The sequence below is a fragment of the Mauremys reevesii genome, linkage group 14 (assembly GCF_016161935.1).
Source record: "Mauremys reevesii isolate NIE-2019 linkage group 14, ASM1616193v1, whole genome shotgun sequence".
In the NCBI taxonomy this organism is placed as follows: Eukaryota; Metazoa; Chordata; order Testudines; family Geoemydidae; genus Mauremys; species Mauremys reevesii.
The window spans coordinates 36,934,560-36,954,326 of record NC_052636.1 but is presented as its reverse complement, the minus strand read 5'-3'; the positions used below and the strand labels follow the sequence as shown (position 1 = coordinate 36,954,326).

Here is a 19,767-nt window from a genome sequence, read left to right as displayed (position 1 = left end):
GGGGGTCAGGGCAGAGGGCTGGGGTATGGGGGTGCAGGGCAGAATGCTGAGTGTGGGGTCAGGGCAGAGGGCTGGGGTATGGGGGTGCAGGGCAGAATGCTGAGTGGGGTCAGGGCAGAGGGCTGGGGGTATGGGGGTGCAGGGCAGAATGCTGAGGGGGTCAGGGCAGAGGGCTGGGAGTATGGGGTGCAGGGCAGAATGCTGAGTGTGGGGGTCAGGGCAGAGGGCTGGGGAGTATGGGGTGCAGGGCAGAAGGCTGAGTGTGGGGGGTCAGGGCAGAGGGCTGGGAGTATGGGGGTGCAGTGCAGAATGCTGAGTGTGGGGCGGGTCAGGGCAGAGGGCTGGGGGTATGGAGGTGCAGGGCAGAAGGCTGAGTGGGGATCAGGGCAGAGGGATGGGGGTAGGGGGGTGCAGGGCAGAATGCTGAGTGTGTGGGGAGGTCCGGGCCGAGGGCTAGGGGGTATGGGGGTGCAGCGCAGAATGCTGAGTGTGCGGCGGGGCAGGGCAGAGGGCTGGGGGGTATGGGGGGTGCAGGGCAGAAGGCTGAGTGTGTGGGGGGGATCAGGGCAGAGGGCTGGGGGTATGGGGGGTGCAGGGCAGAAGGCTGAGTGAGTGTGGGGGGGTCAGGGCAGAGGGCTGGGGTGCTCGGCTCGTGGGGGTGCTCCCACCCCCTGTCCTGAGTGGCTCACGGCAGGGGGCTGGAAGGGAGGTGCCCTGTTCCACCCCCTTCCCCCAGGCTCCGTCCCCACCTCTCAGCATCCTGCACGGAGCTGTGTGGACGCTGCCGCTTTTCCCCCTCCCCCTCGCAAGGGCCATCAGCTGATTGGCTCAGGGACGGAGAAGGGGCGGGGCAGGAAAGCATCCTGCTGGGGGAAGAAGCAGGGGAGGGGGAAGCTTGGCTGCCGCAGAACCAAGCTTCTGCCTCCTGCCCCCGCAGGGGAGAGCGGTGGGCGGCGGGGGGGGGGGGCTGAGTGGGGCTGGGGGCCGGGTCCGCGGCAGGCAGCTGCGTGCCGCTCAAAATCGGCTCGCGTGCCATGTTTGCCACGCATGCCGTAAGCTGCCGACCCATTTTAGAGCCTTCACTCCGGTTCTTTCTGTTCAGTTTCACTTATATACATGTTTCCCCAAATATTATTATTTTAACTCTTGACCTCCCTCTCCCGCTCATTACCCCCCTCCCCATATAACCTCCCCATCTCTGTGCACAGAGACCCCGGCCACCGATCCTGAGTCCTTGCTGCAACCTCCCTTCCATAGCAGGGCCCCTACCCAGGCACAAATGGGCACTTTGTTGATGACGTCACAGGCTGGTGGTGTAGCCTGTACAATTTTTACACCTACAAGATGACGTATTGGGGGCACAGCTCACCTTTGTACATGGCTACGCAAAGTTAATTGAGAAGATGAAATTTGGTGAAACACACAGAAACTTGATTGAATGGAGACAGTTATAACTGAAATCATAGACAAGGATCAATACACATAATGTATCCATTGCCAAATTGCCACCGAATCCATGGGATCGGCGGACCTCCTGCAGGCAAGCCGACGAAGGCTGCCTGACTGCCGCCCTCACAGGGACCTCCAGGGTGGCCCCCGCGGCTTGCCATCCCGGGCACGCACTTGGATAGGAACTCACATGCCTCTCCTTTTTCACTAGGGTTTGAGGATTGCAGCTTGTCCTCCACTGTGTTCACTGGACTAACGTCCAGTTCCTGTGCTTTGCTTTCTCTCCAGGGGCTGTGAGCAGTGTGTGTGTGATAGAGGTGGGAATTTTGGTGATACTTGTATGATGCCAATACACACCTCAGTTTTCCTCTGTGATTGGTATTGCTATGATTAGAACGAGCAGGAGATATGAGGTGTTTTGTCACGTAGCTGTCATGGGGTGATATGAATGGGTCATTAAGGACAGGCTGGGACCAACCTACATCAGTGGAATACCTGACAAAGACAGGAGAATAATTGTCACCTGTGTATCTCAGCTTGGCTGAGTGAAGCGTACATAGACTTATGTTTTTGGAAGCAGGAAGAACTGGGCTCACAGATGCAGGGAGCTCTACCGGAGTGAAGGCAAATGGACAGGCACAGTGAATGGAAAACAAACTGTTTTGTACAGCAGCCTGGCTCAAGGGCATTGGCCAGTATGGACTATATTGTCGTCTTCACTTCCCTGTGCTGATCTAAGGACTTTCCAATGCTGCGTTTCAGTTGACTAATAAACCCTGCTATGTTTTAAAGTCTGCCCAGTGTCACAGCAAAAACTTGCTCTGTGCATTGAATGAGGAACAGTCTCTGAACAGGAGTGTCATTCAGCTGGACCTGCTGGCAGAGCTCACAGGTTGAAGTAGGATTGCTGAAGCCAGAGGCTCAGTCTCAAGTGTTGAAGCTACATGGCCTGTCCTTGTGGAAGAGTGGGAGCCCTTGGGGGTCTAGTGCACTCAAGGGGCAGCTCCCAAGGACTGTTTAAAAGCCAGGGCATTGCAGAGATCCTGTGGATCCATGACAGTGCCAGAGGTTCAGCCTTATGGGGAAAAGAGATAAAACAAGAAAATAATCTAAATGCGTGTTTACCATCGCTCCCTCTCAGTCCTCAGGGGAATCCCTGATCAGTTCCAGTGTGTATTAAAACCGTCCTCTAAGGCTCACCTCTTGGGTATCAGGTCATGTCAGTTTTGTTAGAGGTTTTCCCTTCACCCTCCCACTTCCCTGGTTCTTGTCACGCAGACAGGAAGCAGCAACAGACCAGAAGTCCGAAGCGCAGACAATGCCATGTTTATTGGGGTTAGTTTCCAAGCAACCATATTCCGAAGCCCTTCACACCGGTCGGGCTTATCTCGATCTACTGATACAGTCTGTTCCCCAGTGCTCCCTTCCCAGCTCTGACGCCGTAGAGCGTTTATCCCATGTCCCCCTTCCCAGCTCTGATGCAGCTGAGCCTGGCCTGTGTTCCTGTTTTTCCCCCCCACACCTTAACAAACATGATTCCAATTTCCCTTCCCCCTCCTGTTTGACCCCGTTTATATAGTAATATTCTCAGCTAGACCTTAACCAGTCATTTTACTGAAATGTAACTAACCAATTCTAACATATTGTAACATACTTCTTTAACCAATTATATCCCACCACCCTAATTAACTTACATCTAGCAAAATTAATTATACAGCAGAGAGAAACAATTAGAGAACCAGACAGATTTACAATGGAAAAGTGTGGGACATAAATATAAAGCAATACAGAAATGAGAGTTTCACAACCATTGAGAAGTGATTTCTTGCCAAACAGGCTGCTAGAAAACTTAGTTTGACCTAACCATCTTAAGATCTGTTTCTTTATCTGGTGGTGATGGGCGCTATCAGGACAGGATTTACTTCCTAACAGCCCAGCAGCACCTTATTTCAGTGTGACTGGTTTGGGATGTGAGGATGTGACCCTTCGCTTCCCAGCTTATGGCTGCCCCTGCTGCTTAGCCAAAGGCCTTAGCCTAAGAACAAGGCCTCAGACTATCCTAGTGAGAGAAGGCCCAGACACAGGCAGACTGAGATTTTGATTCTTTGTTTTATGCCCCTGTAAGTAGCTAAGTGATAAAAAATACCCCTAAGTTCTTAAACTATAGGCTTTACAGGCAGGCCTGGATATCTCTATTCTAACAGTGGGGTCTACCCCTTCCCCCATTCTGTGTCTGGCTTGTCTATTTAAATTGTAAATTCTTCAGGGCATGGCCCAGCTACTATTCTGGGTTTGTACTGTGCCTAGCACAATGGAGACCCACTGTTAGTTGGTCCTTAGGGACTAAGGTAATGAATATGATTTATAATAATAACTCTCCTGCCACTTGGAGCCAAGGAAGCTGGTCTTGGGATGTTACTGCTTAAAAATGAGCTGGGGAGTAAAATCATACAATATACCTTGTGACAAGTATCCTACAAATTCCACTGACCTCCCTTGTTTTCTTTGCCTTGAGTAGGGTTTCCAGTTTCCAAACCTGATGTGATCTCGCAGCTGGAATGAGGGGAAGAGCCCTGGGTGCCAGACCTCCAGGGCTCTGAGAAAAAAGTGCTCCTGAGAGCTGCCTGCACAGGTAAGGAATTGGTTAAACCAACTCAAAAATTGTCAGTGAATGCAGGAAACATTTGGGATGCCCTACAAAGACCCTGTGAGCTCTCCAAGTTCAGGATTGTTCCCTGCAGATGTGGAATCATTATGGCAGATGTCACTCATGGCTTCCCACCTATTCTGACTGACAACTAGCATCAGGTCCCTCCCCGATCTCACTTTGCCCTGAGTGTGCTCATGAGATGCAGACCAAAACTGATCCCTTCCTCTCTCCTCTGGGGAAGAGTTTGGGGAAAATCAGCCCCTGATAGGATTGATCTCTCCTGCACATATTTTGGTTTGTTCCCCCATTTTTCCATTCCTTTCACTGATATTTCCTTTCTCTCAGGTGCGGGGAGTGACCTGTGTCTGGATTCTCTCTGTCTCCCATCAGGTGATGGGCTGGTGAGTGAGACTGGGGAGGAGAAATCCCATCAGGAAGATGCTGAGCAAGTAGAACCACATTGGATGTTATCAGGAAGATCCAAAGGGAACGATTCCAGGAGTTGTGCACTCCCAGAAAAAGCAAAAGCCTCTGAGACTCTGCACAGGCCAGAGGAGAACTTCAGTAGCCACTCAGACCTTATTACACGTGAGAGAATCAACTTGGAAGACACACGCTACACCTGCCATGAGTGTGGGAAAAGCTTCAATCGAAGCTCAAGCCTTATCACACATCAGAGAATCCACGCAGGAGAGACGCCCTACACATGCTGAGTGCAGGAAAAGCTTCAGTTACAGCTCAGTCCTTATTAGACATCAGAAAATCCACAAACGCCTTGACTAGGGCTGGCCAAAGATTAAAAAAATAATCACGTTGGTTAATTCCGTCATAGTGATCTTTGCACCATCTTCACCGTGGTGTCTCGGCTCCCCCAGATGAGTTACCTGCTTCTCCCTTTTGCAGCTCACCCTTCTTTGGGGTCAGTCCTGTGATCTTCTCTATCAACTCCTTTCCCTTTGAATTGAAGGAGTGTGTGTCCCTCCAGCCAGGAATGTTCATCAGCTCCAGGTGACGTTATTGATATAATCTGGGACCATATAGAACATGGTTGTAACCAAGGTCCTGTAGTGGCACCAAATCTTATGTAAAGGGGGTCATATGAGGTGTCTAAGACCAGGTTATGGGTTGCTTACAGACAGCATAATTATAACCAGCATGTGTCATTTTTTAGTTGAAATTATGAATATTGGCTCTATCCTGTCTGTATTTCAAACTTGTGCTATGCTTGTGGGTTACATCCCAGACAAGTTGGTGTTAGCTCTGCCTAGCCTGCTTGATGTCCCATTAAGGACCATCAGCTACACAACTGACCCATGGAGAGAAGGCAGATACGCCTTGTGACTCAGCAAAGTATGCAGGGACTGGCCCATGTGACTCCAGACTCCATTTTGCTGTAGTTTTCCACAGTAAGGACAAAGAGGTTCTTACACCTGGAAAAGAGACTATAAAAGACTGATGCCTCATCTCCATCTTGTCTTCAATCCTGCTTCTTACCTCTGGAGGGACTTTGCTACAAACTGAAGCTCTGCACAAAGGACTGACTGACCCATCCCAGCAGGGAGGTTCTCCAGAGACTCGATTTGAACCTGCAGTTTATTCCATCACTGCTACAAGCCTGAACTAAGAACTTTGCCATTACTGCATGTAATTGATTCCATTTAACCAATTCTAACTCTCAGCTCTATCTTTTTCCTTTTATGAATAAACCTTTAGATTTTAGATTCTAAAGGATTGGCAACACCCACAAATCATGCTAAGATCTGATTTGTTTTTGACCTGGGTCTGGGGCTTGATTCTTTGGGATCGAGAGAACCGTTTTCTTTTATTGGGGTGTTGGTTTTCATAACCATTCATCCCCAGGACGAGTGGCACTGGTGGGGATACCGGGAGGCTGGAGTGTCTAAGGGAATTGCTTGTGTGACTCGTGGTTAGCCAGTGGTGTGAAACCAAAGTCCTCTCTGGCTGGCTGGTTTTCTTTGCCTTACAGGTGGAAAACCCCCAGCCCAGGGCTGTAACTGCCCTGTTTAAGCAATTGGTCCTGAACTGGCACTCTCAGTTGGGTCCCGCCAGGACCGCATCGTCACACCCAACAAGCTACACTGAGGCAAAAACTACCTGTGCCTTCCATCCACTAGAGCTGTACATGGCGTTGGCTGCTCAGGGTAGTCATCTTGGTGTAAAAAGACAATTAGAGTTGTAGAGCAGATGCAGCCCGGGTGCAGGGGTTGGCATTAGCTTCCCCCGTGACCTGACCTAAACTCCATCACTTTCCCTAGTCTAAACAAACCCTGAGCATCACGGTTATACTGTTCCCCCATTTCACAGCAATTGTTAGTCATTAAGTTCCCCCTTTAGGAACCAATTGTTTCATTCTCAGTTGCTCTGATGTTGGTTCAGGTTGTGCTGGGGAGCAGATATTTTTACTACCATTTTTCTCACTAAAAATATATTGAACTATAACAAAGTGCAGGAACAACGCAGGGATAGGGGAAAACATCATTTCTCCTCTATAACAGCAGAAGAACATAGGGAATCCCTCTGATTTACCCTGATTCCTCATCACCATCCCAATCTCCCTTTTGTTCAGCTTCTTAGGCCTATATTTTTTCTAAAGGGCTGGGAAGAGGATTCACTCGTAAATAACTTATAACTAAGCAAAGTGCCCATGCATTTGGCTACCAAAGCCATTGTGGCCCAGGCCCTGCAGGAGGTCGCTCCTGAAGAGATCTCCTTCCTAATCAGCTGCATGTTGCCTATTATTTGGGAAATGCAACCCCTATCTAGGTAGAGATGGGAAAAATGGAAGTGACATTTCTCTTCAGCTCACCCCTGGGAGATGCTGCAAATGCGTAGAAAATGAAATCCATGTTGAATGTGATATAGCTGCAGAAAGATACCTATTTTTAATAGACCTGACATTTGTTGTCTTACAGGGATTCTAAGCCGCACCTGAATTTAGTCCCTAATTTAATTCTGTGCCAGCAGATTAAAGAAATAAAAAGGCATAGTAGGGGGAGTTATACCTCACTATTGCTACTGATCTGTTGTGCGGTTGGTGAAGAATTCTATGCCAGAGAAGTATAAAATTATTCCAAGGAAGGTTAAAGATTTCACAAGAGCTCAGGTAGAAATTGCAGGTACAAGTGGTTGATTGTCACCCCCGAGATGGAAGCTGTGGCCCAGGTAAACTATTTTTAGAACCCTGCTCCCTAGTTAAGTGGCATTGGTCACACTCCTGAAGGACCCCATGATTAAATTGGGCACAACTGTCTTTTACCATTTGGATCCAAAGTTAGATGAAGCGCACAGAGAAACAGCTGATTCCTTCAGAGCCATTCCGCGCCTACGGGTCCCAATCTGGCTGCCTTGTTGGACAAGAAGCACTTCCCTGCTGGCCAAACAATGATAGCCAATGAGGGAATGTATCAGATGCGAAGCTCAGACTGCAGGATACTTGAATGCTGAGTCCCGAGGCTGTGGTTTAGTCCAGGCCTGCACAACTCGTAAAGCGGCAAGGGCAATATTACTCCAAAGAAAACACCTGAGGGCTGAAAATCCCACCGAACCCCCCCCAGCACCGCCCAGCCCCTCCAAAACAATTCCCAAGTGCCGCCCGCCCTGTGGAAACAAACCTCCTTCCCAGCACCGCCCTGACAAAACAGGGGTAATGAACCTTGCTAATATGTTATAGGGGGCCCCTAAGGTAGTATCATTAAGGTAAAAGGAAAATGTCTTTTTGTTAGAAGTAGAATAAGATCTTCCCACCCCTTGGTAATCAGTTGCCCTGTGGAGTGAATGAGGTGGGACTGAGGAAGGCAGCACCTCCAGACAGCTGCAACCCTTGGAGAGGGGCTGGGAGCCAGACCAGATCAGTAGAACAGGTCAGGCACTGACTCACCATTCACCTCCTCAACCCCCCACCCCCTGCTCACCTCCTCAACCCCCTCCCCTGCCGTCGTCTCACCCGCCCACTCGCCTCAGCCCCCCACGGCTCACCTGCCTGCCCGCCCACTCGCCTCCTCACCTCTCCTCCCCCACCACCAGCTCACCTGCCCCCCCGCCAATGCCCGCCCGCTTGCCTCCTCAGACCGCCCCGCTCACCTCCGCTCTCCCGGCTCGCATACTCACCCCCACCACTGCCCACCCGCTCGCCTCCTCAGCCTCCCACCCCTGGCCAGTGATGAGCTGCCAAAATCTTAACAACCAGTTCCCTCCTCACCCCACACGGGGTTGTGGCCCACCCCTGCCCCTGGGACTCCTGCCCCATCCAACCTCCCATGTCCTCGACACCCCGGCACCCCATCCTCTACCCTCCTTCCCTGTCCCCTGACTGCCCCCTGCCACCCCTCCTCTCATTCCTGATGGCCCCTGGGACCCTTGCCCCATCGAACCACCCCTTCTTCCTGTCCCCTGACAGCCCCTGGAACCCCTGCCCCTGACGGTTCGCGCAGGAATCCTGGGAGGGAAGAGAAGCCGTGTGGCAGCTTCGTGCTCAGGCCCAGGGAGGCAGAGGGGAGGTAGGTGAGCTGGGGTGGGGAACGGTTCCCCAGTGCACCCCCCCCCCACCTGGTTAACTGCTGCGGTGCGGGGGCCCCCCCTGCCCCAGCTCACCTCGTCTCCGTCTCCACCTTGCTGGGCCTGAGCGTGAAGCCGCCACACGGCTTCTCTTCCCTCCAAGGCTTCCTGCGCGAACAGCTGATTAGCAGGGGGAGGGGGGAAAGCGAGGCGGGGCATTCAGGGGAGGAGGCAGAGTGGAGGTGAGCTGGGGCCAGCTGCCGGCTCACCTGCCCCCCTGCCACTGCCTGCCCACTCGCTTCCTCAGCCCCCCACCCTGACCTGCTATTGTGTCATACAGGAGGCCTGTGATATGCAGGGGGTCAGATTAGATGCTCTAATGGTCTCTTCTGGCCATAAAGTCGACTCATTTCTGAAAAACTGAGTGTAGCATTGGGAGCAGTGTCTGATGTTTCCCTGTCTAGCCGGCTTGCTGCCTAGAACGAACGCTCCTTGAGTGGGGTGATCCACAGGGAGTAGCTCAAACCTGCAAAGTGCCTGGCCAGGGGCAGGACATTAGCACAGCAAGGGAGGGGTGCGGCAGTGACATCACAAAGGCCTTTTGCAGGACCTCAGACTATTGGTCCAAGGAGGTGGGGAGGTGGTGACCTCACAGAGAGATGCTGACATCAGCCAGGCAGGACAGGGGCGAGGGGCCAAGGAAACCTCAGAGACCCCTGTGGCTTTGCTCCAGCAAGTCTCCTTCTCCAGGTCTCTCTTTGAGGACTGAGAGAGTATTCGGGTTCACGGACATGAGCGCCAGGAGGAACCTCTTTCGAGTTTTCTCCTTCCCTTGTAGTGATTTTACTAGAAAACAGCCGTCCCTGTTTAGAAGGTAAGAGCCTCCTGGAGGTTTGAAACCTGTTCAGTCTGATCCATGGGGTGACAGTTGAATTCTAGGCATGGAAGACACGAGCTTAAGGAGGCAGAACTTTATTCTGCACCTGGGATTTTTTCCCTTAGAATCACTGGGGACATTGGGGTTTGTTCTTTTTGCTTCCCCTCTTCCTCCCTCCTCTTTTTCTCTTGCTTCCTTTGTCCTTTTATCTGTTCCCCTCCCAACACCAGGAAGGTGTGTGTGTTGCGGGAGAGGGCTCTGCAGCTCCCACTGTGGGAGCTCCACTCAAAAATGTGGGGCTGAAATAGTACTTGGGCCGTGATCCCATCAGTGACCTGGGCCACCCTGGTGAGAACCCTCAGCCTCCCATCCTCAGTCTCTATCCCTGATTGGCTGAGGAGGGGAGTTATTGACAGGGATGAGACTCAGGTCCTTGTTGTTCTCTTTTAAGACCAAGGAAATAAGTCTGAACCAGTTCTATGTTTGATAAATTTTGCTGCTTCTCTGCATTAATGGTCTCTGAGCAGTTCATGATTCCCTCTAACAGTGCAGTTCTAAGTGAGCTTTAGCTCACGAAAGCTCATGCTAAAATAAATTTGTTAGTCTTTAAGGTGCCACAAGTACTCCTGTTTTTTTTGTGAATAATTACTGTCACTGTTGTTGGGCTGGAGCTCATCAGAGCACTTTATTCAGGTCATTCAATGTCTGAAATTCAAGATCTGATGGTTAGTTTGAAAATCAGGGCTCTTGGGTCCTATTCCCAACTCTGCCACTGGCTGAGTGTGTGACCTAAGACAAGTCAATTCTCCTTTCTCAGCCTTAGCTTCTCCCTCTTTCAAGTAGGGATAATAATGATCCGCTCCTACCTACCTCACAGTGCGTGGAGGCAGGGTCGGCTCTAGGATTTTTGCTGCCCCAAGGAAAAAAAATTTTGGCTGCCCCCACCTCAGCCCTGGGGTCCTCAGCCACATGCTCCTGCTGACCAAGCCCTGGGCTTTCCCCCACCCACAGCCCCCTGCTCCCCAGCCCTGGGCTCTCCTCCCCACACACACCCCGTGCCAACAACATAAATTTGTTCTCCCCAGTCCGCCCAGGCTGAGCTGCTCCCATTTATACTCCGTCTCCAGTCGGAGCATGCCCAGAGAGGGTGAGGGGGTGTGGCCTCTTCAGCCCACATGGCGCAGTTAAACTTATCAGTGCCTGTGCAGGGTGGATGCACCTCATCACAGACAGCATTTCCCAAATTTTGGGATTAGGTGGGAGATCTCTTCAAGAGTAACTTCCTGTAGGGACTGGGTCACAAACACCTTGGGAACCAAATACCTGGGCGTTTTCCTAGTTCCAAATCACTTGCTGTGGAATTCTATCCCTGGATCGTCTGAGACAATATTGACTTAAACAACTGAACTACTCTGTGACCATGTGCACTAACTTCGGTCAGTTGCACCCATTTGGGGTCTGCTGCTGTTCACCTTTCCAGAGTGGAGATTTAAACATACGACTGTTTCTTTGATAATATGTCCAACAGCTTGGAGTATTCTCTCCTGTTGACTGAACTGCATTTGAATTTTCTCCATGTCATCATGCAGGGATAGGGGGAAAAACAAACCTGAAGTAAAAAAATGGTAATTTGTCTGAAATTTCCCAAAAAATCTGAGCTACATTCTGTCAAACAAAACTAACATGCAGTTATATGACCAAGGAGCCTTCATGAAAGATAGAAAACCCATCTCACAGAGAGGTAGAAGACACTTTCATTTTAATTTAAAGTGAAATTCCAGACTAGGTTACATCTGATGTCTCAGAATCAGGATGAGAGATTCTCCCATGATCCAGTGAAACCTGCTTCACCCAGCGCTTTCTCATACATCCGATGAAGTGGGTATTCCCCCACGAAAGCTCATGCTCCAAAAGTCTGATAGTCTATAAGGTGCCACAGGATTCTTTGCTGCTTTTACAGATCCAGACTAACACGGCTCCCCCTCTGATACCTTTCTCATTAGTGTTATTTACAGGAGTTTTAGCACCTTCATAACGGGAGAAAAAACAGTTGACCTTCCCAGAAGCGGCTTTGCCATTGAGGGAAAAGGGGATTTGAACGGTGTTTGGGATCCATTTGAAATCCCCTTCCAAGTCTGACACTTTCATCGCCTGCCAGACTGATTCTGATTTAGGATCAAAGACGTGTACAAGCACCATTCCCAAGCATGGACAGCCAAGAACATGACCCCACCAGACACGTTGGGAAGCGAAGGAATACGAAGGGGTGAACTGTGCATGGCTCAGGCACAAGGTAACAGTTCTGGGGTGATGGGGAAGGATGGAATGTCTGAGTCGCCCCATCTCCTTCCAGTGTCACAGAGCCTAAAATGACCCTTATTTCCCTGACACTGCTCCAGCTCTTCTTCATATTTAAATATATTTTAAATGAGGGAAAAAAAGTCAACAAAATAACTGCCGTTCTGCACAATCCAGGGTAATGTGAGAACAACTGGGAATGAGACAATCTCTCCTCAAAGAGGAACTTGACGTCTCTAACAGTAACTTTGCACTGGGAGGAGGAGTACAAATGTCAATCTCCAGGTTTGTTTAGACAAGGAAATGTGATGATGGTTAGCTCAGACAGGAGGAAATGTGCAAGATAACTCCACCGACTATCCATGGCCCATGTCTTTAGTGCAAGAATAGTTCTCTTTTTACATCAGGAAAGTGAACTCAAGCTAGCTAACTCCATGGCAACCACAGTGATGAGACCCAGGTAGATTTTATCTCAACGTAGCTGGTTGAAGACACTCCCCCATCTCCCCCACCTGGGGTGATGACATTCCTGGTAGAAAGGACACACACTCCAATGACTCGCAGGACAATGGAGTTGATACAAAGGACCACAGGATCCACCCCAAAGACAGGCGAGCTTCAAAAGTGGGCAACTCGTGTGTGGGAGCTGAGGGACTACAGTGTGCAAAAGATGCAAACAGCCTTAACACTCACTATCTGGGAACTGTCAAAAGAATTAAAGAAAAAAATCTTCTGACAGCTCTAGAGAAGGTTTTTATGAAGTTTATCTCCTTTACGGATTCTCTGATGTTTAGAAAGGCCTGAACTATGAGTAAAGCTTTTCCCGCACTCGCAGCATTCATATGGTCTCTCTCCGGTGTGGACTCTGTAATGTGTAACAAGGGTTGAGCTCCGAGAGAAGCTTTTCCCGCACTCACTGCATTCATAGGGTTTCTCTCCCGTGTGGACTCTCTGGTGAGAGATAAGAGAGAAGAGGTGAGTGAAACTTTTCCCACACTCACTGCATTCATAGGATCTCTCTCCTGTGTGGATCCTCTGATGCATAGTAAGGTGTGAGCTCCGAGAGAAGCTTTTTCCACACTCGCAACATTCATAGGGTTTCTCTCCTGTGTGGACTCTCTGGTGAGAGATAAAGGAGGAGAATTGACTGAAACTTTTCCCGCACTCACGGCATTCATAGGGTCTCTCTCCTGTGTGGATCCTCTGATGCGTAGTAAGGTTTGAGCTCCGAGAGAAGCTTTTTCCACACTTGCAGCATTCGTAGGGTTTCTCTTCTGTGTGCGTTGTCTGATGAGAGATAAGGGCTGATCTCTGAGTGAAGCTTTTCCCGCACTTGCAGCATTCGTAGGGTCGCTCTTCTGTGTGGATTCTCTGATGAGAGTTAAGGGTATATCTCTGAGTGAAGCTTTTCCCGCACTCACAGCATTCATAGGGTCTTTCTCCTCTGTGTATTCGCTGATGCCTACTAAGGGCTGAGGTATGATTGAAGCTTTTCCCACACTCACAGCATTTGTAGGGTCTCTCTTTCGTGTGGATTATCTCATGTCGAATAAGGGCTGAGCGGTAATGGAAGTTTTTCCCACACTCACTACACGTAGTCTCTCGCTTTTCCGTGAGGATTTTCTCCTGGGACGTAGTTTCCTTGAGGTCCCTGTGAGTTCCCTGACAATTAATGGGTTCATCCACTCTCTCCTCTGAGTGGTTTCCCTGCTCTCTCTCTGGTCTGGGGTAATTTTCACCAGCTTTTCCCTGCTCACGGGGGCTGGACACACTCCCTTTGGCTCTTCGCAGTAATTCCCCATGCGCTTCAGCGAGCTCAGCATCTTCCTGGTAGGGTTCTGCTCCTCGCTCTCCCTCACCACCCCATCACCTGCTAGAAGAGAGGAGAAATCTCAGAATTGGGGATGGAAAGGCAGAGAACAAACCCAAGTAAGTGCTGGAGAGACAGAAAATAAAAATCAGGGACTCAACTCCCCCTAACTCTTCCCCACAGGGGACAGTGGAGGGGATCAATTCTGCTCCCCACCCAGGACCGGCCTTTGGGGGGGGCGTACGGGTGCCCCACCCAAGGTGGTGCCGGGCGCAGGGTTTGGATTCCCACCTAACCTGCTGCTGAGAGGCTCGCTGGGCTGATGAAAGCGGCACAGGGAGGCAGATAAGCAGCTGCGTGGGGGAGTGGGAGAGAGCCGAGCTGCAGGGGAAATTGGACGACCAGCCGTCAGAGCCAGGTGACTGCTCCGGAGCAGAGGGGCCCCTCTCTGCCCTGCTCCACATGTGCAGCTGCTGCTGTTCCTGTCCCCTCAACCCCCCGTTCACCCCCGGAGTCGCCCCGTCCACCCCCGACTGGGAGCATCCTCCTGACTGCTCTGCAGGGGGAGGTGCTGATTGATGGCGGGGTGATCCCCTCCCCCCCACCCGGGTACCCGATTTCCACTGAGCTGGGGTGACGGGACAGGGGGAATCTGCGTGTGCTGCTGCCTCTCTGGGGCCGGAGCTGCCGGCAGCTGCTTGTGTCTGAACAAGCCTAGTTCAGGCTCCTGACCCTGAGAGCTTTCTTAAAGAGACAGCGCGCTCACTCACTCACTCAGGGGCACGCAGTCCTTCACCATACACACCCTCCTGCAAATCCTCCCCTTCACACACACACACACCCCAGGGCTCCCTGCATCCAGGTCACTTCCCCACCTTGGCTGTGCTGAGACATCAGGAGCAGCTGCTCTCCTGCCCTCCCCTTACGCAGCCTGCAGGGAAAGTGACCTGGGTGCAGGAAGCCCTGACGTCGCTCCTTGCTCCCCTCTCCCAGCCCCCCAGGGCTGTGTGGGGCGGGGGAGCAGCAGTCCAGTGGGGGAGCGAGCAGAAATGCCAGCTGCTTTGTGCATCCCGGTCAGGTTCCCCACTTGGGTGCTGGTGGGGGATGCCGGGGTTAGAGGCAAAGGGGGCACAGTGCAGGGGCTGGGGGCTCAGGAGGGGGCAGGAGTTGGGTGCGGGGGGCAGGGTTTGGGGTGAAGGGGTATGCACCATGCAGGAGGGAGGCAGGGGTACGAGTGAAGGGGGCACAATCCTGGGATTTGGGGCACATATGGGAGGGGAAGGGGGTGGGCTGAAAGGGCACAGTGCAGGGCTTCGGGGCACAGGAGGGGGCAGGTGTTGGGAGTGAAGGGGGTGTAGGGATTAGGGGTGCAGGAGAGGGAGCAGGTATTTGGAGCACAGGGGGCACAGTGCCGGGCCTGGGTGGAAGGGAGGGTGGGGAGCCTGGGAGCCCATGGGGACAGAGGGAATGGGGGTGCCACGCCCATGGGAGCCAGTGGCACCCCGGGTGCCATTTCCCAAGGCCGGCCCTGCCCACATCCCATCCAAACACTCAGTAGGAAGGGAGGGAGCTCCAGCCAAGGTGTCAATCATCATCTGTAGGAAGCCAGGAGTGAGAGCTGCTGGGGACTGTCCTGAGCTCACAGAGTCTGTGTGGGGAATCCCAGCCAGTTCTCTCAGGCACTTACAGTTTCTGGGTTGGTTTGATGGTTCCTCACCTGTGCAGGGACTTCTCAGGATCTCGCTTTCCTCTGAACCAGGGAGATCCAGGACCCACGGCTCTTCCTCTCCATCCAGCTGGAAGATCACAGAGGGTTTGGAAACTGGAAACCCTGCTCAAGGGAAAGAAAACAAGGGAGGCAGGAGGGTACTTTGCCCACCTCTGGTACAGATGGTGACTAAACTTAAACCTCTGCAAGCCAGGAAATGAGAAGTTAATGTAAACGCCCCCCACCAATGCAACCTTAACTTTGCCCCCAACCCTTAACCCCGCAGCTGGCAAGAACCACTGAGGATGGTTCTGTGTGGGCCGCGCAAAGGTTAACAAACTGCCACAGGGACTCAGGTATTCAGCTCAATGCAGCAGTAACGGGATGAATTCTATGGTCTGTGGTATAAAGGACGTCAGAGTAGACGACCTAATAGTCACATCTGGCCTTCAAAGCTATGAACCTATAATCGACCCGAGGGAAGACTAAGAGAACGTGCCATTGTCTGTGCTGTGTTCACAGGTGGGAATCCCAGCACCTATCCGCATGTCCTCCAGGTGTGTGCACTGGGCCAGCTGTAGCTGTGACTGGCTGATGGAGGGATGGGTTGGAGCAGCTGGGCAGAGCTGTGCCTGTGCTATGCAGAGAGGTGCATGTGAAACTTGGGGGGCAATTCTGCCTCATTTCCGTGCTGAGTGTTGTAGGCTTGGTCAGCAAAGGTGCCCAAGGGCGTGTTCTTGCCATGGGGGTTGTCAGCACCCTGGTGGCGTATGTTCGAGTGATCTGTGGGGCTTAGTGAGGGTAAGTGAAGGCAGCGACTCAAAAGGAAAAGTCAGGTTGAGGGCAAGGGGGTGGTAACACTGTGCAGTCTCAGATGGCCTGTGTGCAGGAGGTTCAGTACTGGAGAGCAGGCCAGGGGGAGGAAGCTTCTGTTTGCTATGACAGAGACGAACCCGAATATTATCTTAGCAAAGAGAAGTTGTGAGACTTTCTGCTGTACTGCTCTGTAACAGAGGAGAGGGCTAGTGTGGGTGTCTCTGGCATGTCGGGGTGTTGCTGAAACTGGACAGAGTGGAGGTGGCACTGGGGGAGTGGCATGAACCTTAATTCTGCATTTCCCCTTCTAAGAACCGAGGGGACAGGAACCCTTACCCAGCGAGGTCACATTCTCATAGTTCTCCTGCATGACATCCCTGTAGAGGGCTCTCTGAGTGGGGTCCAGCAGAGCCCACTCTTCCCTGGTGAAATACACACCCACCTCCTCGAAGGTCACTGGCCCCTGAAAGAGCGAGAGTCCAACACTCAGCACCTGCTGCCCCACTCACAGCCCCACTATTCGTGGGGGAAAGGAACCAATTGAATGGAAGCTCCGACAGAGAAACAGTCTGCAGGCTCCTATCCCCCCACTTCTGAGAGCAGCCAGGGGGCATCACGGTGAGAGAACAAAGAGGGACCCCTTGTCTCTGCCTGCAGACCCATCACACCCCTACTAGCCAGAGGCTGATACAGCCCCACGGTGGGGAACCCAACACCCTCCCCATTGCCAGCAGCTGGATGTGAGGGGCCGGGACATCTTCCCTACACCTCCCTGCTGGGTGCCCCCTTTCCATGTCACACCAGCCCCTGGCTAGCAGGCTGAGGTGTCAGCACTGGAAGTCTGGTCAGTTTTCCCAGCCCTGCCCAGGGGGTTGGTGTCTCTGTTTCCTGTTTCACAAATTAGGGAATTTTCTCCCCCAACACCCAAGTGTTTGTTCTGAGGATCTAGGCCCACGTTAAACAAGTCCCAGCAGGTTTGTCACACTTTGTCCCCTTCCCTTTCCTCACCCAGGGTATTCCCTGCCCCCCTCCAGCCCTAACTCCCCAGAAGTTGCCACCTCTTCAGTATTTCCTGCCCCCCGGTTAATGCCGGCCCCCCCCCGCACAGACCCCTCTGGGGAAGCAGCAGCTGCTCAACTCCCGATGGAGGCAGCAGCGTCTGGTCTCTCCGGAGCTGCCCGGGGCTGATGGTCCCGGTTCTTTGTTCTCCCTCCCGGCGCCTCCCCCGCTTCCAGCAGCTCCAGCCCCTCCCTGTGCCCTGCAACTCCTCCTCCTCCCCGGGCTGCAGTGGCTGGAATCCAGCTGACACGCTCTGCTGAGCCGGGCACTGCACGGGCTGGGGGAGCTGCTGCTGCTCCACCAGCTTCCCCGCGTGTCCCACCCCCCCTGCGTTGGGCCCAGGGGCGGGGCCAGGCTCATGGAGGAGCCGCCCCTTCCTGCCCCCCCCACCGGCCCCCACCCCTCTGTGCGGCAGCGGGGCCATGGCCAGGGCCGGGAGCATGGTGCGGGGGCTGCTCCAGCCCTGCAGCCCGCGGGGCAGCGCGGGGGCGGGGACACGCGTGGGGTAGACACGCTCCTGCCCATAGGCGGCAGGTTATATCTGTGTGCGGTGCCCAGGCTCCAACAATATTCAGGGCCGGGGGCCCTGCTCCAGCAATATTTGGAGCTGTGTCTCTCCCCCGGCCCTGCCTGGATCGGGCCCCGGCCCCCGCAGGCCTCCCCCCGCCGCCGCGACCCTGCCAGGAGCAGGTCTCAGTCCCCGCAGGTCTCCCGCACCGCTGCAACCCTGCCTGGAGCAGGTCTCAGTCCCCGCTTGCCACCCCTCCCCGCGTGTCCCCACCCCGGCCGCGCTGCGTCGCTTCCCCGCCGGCCTCTCCCCTGCCTGCTCTGTGCTGCGCTGCGGCAGGGCTCCCGGCAAAACTGCTGTCTGCTGCCGCAGGGTCCTAGTGCCTGCCATTCACTAATGGCAAGGCAGGCTGCCCTTACCCTGAGCCTCCAATGCCCCAAACCCTCATCCCCGCACCCTAATCCTCAGCCCCAGCCGGAGCCCTCATCCCTCCGCACCCTAATCCTCAACACCAGCCCTGAGCCCCCGCATCATGAACCCTTCATCCCCTAGCCCCAGCCAGAACCTCATCCCCTCGCACCTTAATCCTCTGCCCCAGCCCTGAGCCCCCACATCATGATCCCCATCACCCTGCACCCTAATCCTCAGCCCCAGCCCTGAGGGCCCCCGCAGCATGAACCCTTCATCCTCAGCCCCCACCGGCATCCCTCTGCACCCTAATCCTCTGCCCCCGTCCCGAGCCTCCCCTACAGCATGAACCCTCATCCCCAGCCAGAACCCTCATCCCCTCACACCCTAATCCTCAGCCCCAGCCCTGAGCCCCCCCCCACATCATGAACTCCTCATCCTCAGCCCCACAGCCCTCACCCCACACCCCAAACCTCTGCCCTAGCCCTGAGCCCCCCTGCATCATGAACCCCTCATCCACAGCCCTCACCCCACAGCCCAACCCTCTGCCCTAGCCCTGAGCCCCCTCCTGCATCATGAACCCCTCATCCTCAGCCCTACAGCCCTCACCCTGCACTCCCTCCTATCCCCAAACTCCCTCCCCAGAAGGTGCACCCTCCCTTCCCACATACCCCTTCCCATCCCCAAACTCTGTCCCAAAGCCTGCACCCTGCACCCCCCCCTGCACCCCCACCCCCGGCCCCAGCCCCGAGCCTGCACCCACCCCCCAAACGCCCTCCCAAAGCCTGCACCCCTCCTGCACCCTAATCCCCAGCCCAGGATCTGCACCCCAGACCTCCCCCGCCAAGCCCCCTCCCAGAGCCTTAGTCAGGTGGGGGCGGAGTTTGGGGGGGCGGAGTTGGGGGGCGGGTTCTGGGCACCACCAAAATTTTTACAAACTTGCCACCCATGCTTCTGCCAGGGCGGGATCGGGGCTGGGAATGGGGCTGGGGGGGCCGTTTATTACGTGGGGTTCACAAGCCCCTCCCTGCTCTGCCGCTCCCCGGGAAATGGGGGGGGGGCGGGTGTGAGCGGCACCGGTTGGGAGTGGGGGGGGGGGTGGGGGAAAGGATGAGCGCTGGGGAGAGTCTGGCTGGCCCTGGGGACCTCCCTTACCTGGGCTGGAGAGAGCGGAAGCGGCCCCGGTGCAGTCTGGGAGATGTAGTTCCTGACTCGCCCTGGACCGGAAGTGACGTTGGGCGGAGAGACCAATGAGCTGCAAACGGGCGCGGGTCCCTGCGGCTCTGCCTGGCTCGCGCGGGGCCGTTGGAGCCTCCCGGCCAGAGAAGGGTTGGTGCCGTTGGTGAGACCGGGCTGGGGGCGGGGAAATGTCGGTGCAGCCCGACATGGGCGGGGGCAGGTGACCCCGAGGAGCGGGCAGAGAAAGGGGGCTGAGATCCCTCGGATTTACCGCTGCCCTCCCGTGGGGACCCTCCTCCCCGTCCTGCCCCCTTTCTCCCTAGAGAGCCACGAGCAGCGCCCAGGGTGACCCCCCCTCCCCCAACCCCTGAGAAGTTCCCTGTCCCCGATTGTGCCCCATTTTCTCTCCCTTCGCCAGTGGCCAGTTCAGGTCTCAGGTTTGGGGTTTCCCCATTTCCACCTGCAGGGATTTGTCGTAGTGCGGGTGGGA

At 54.1% G+C, this 19,767-nt stretch overlaps 1 pseudogene; it reads right to left on the bottom strand.

The window, feature by feature from the left end:
- Positions 1-13,019, bottom strand: part of LOC120381878 — a 261,017-nt pseudogene extending 247,998 nt beyond the window's left edge.
- Between the last annotated feature and the right edge of the window lie 6,748 nt (positions 13,020-19,767).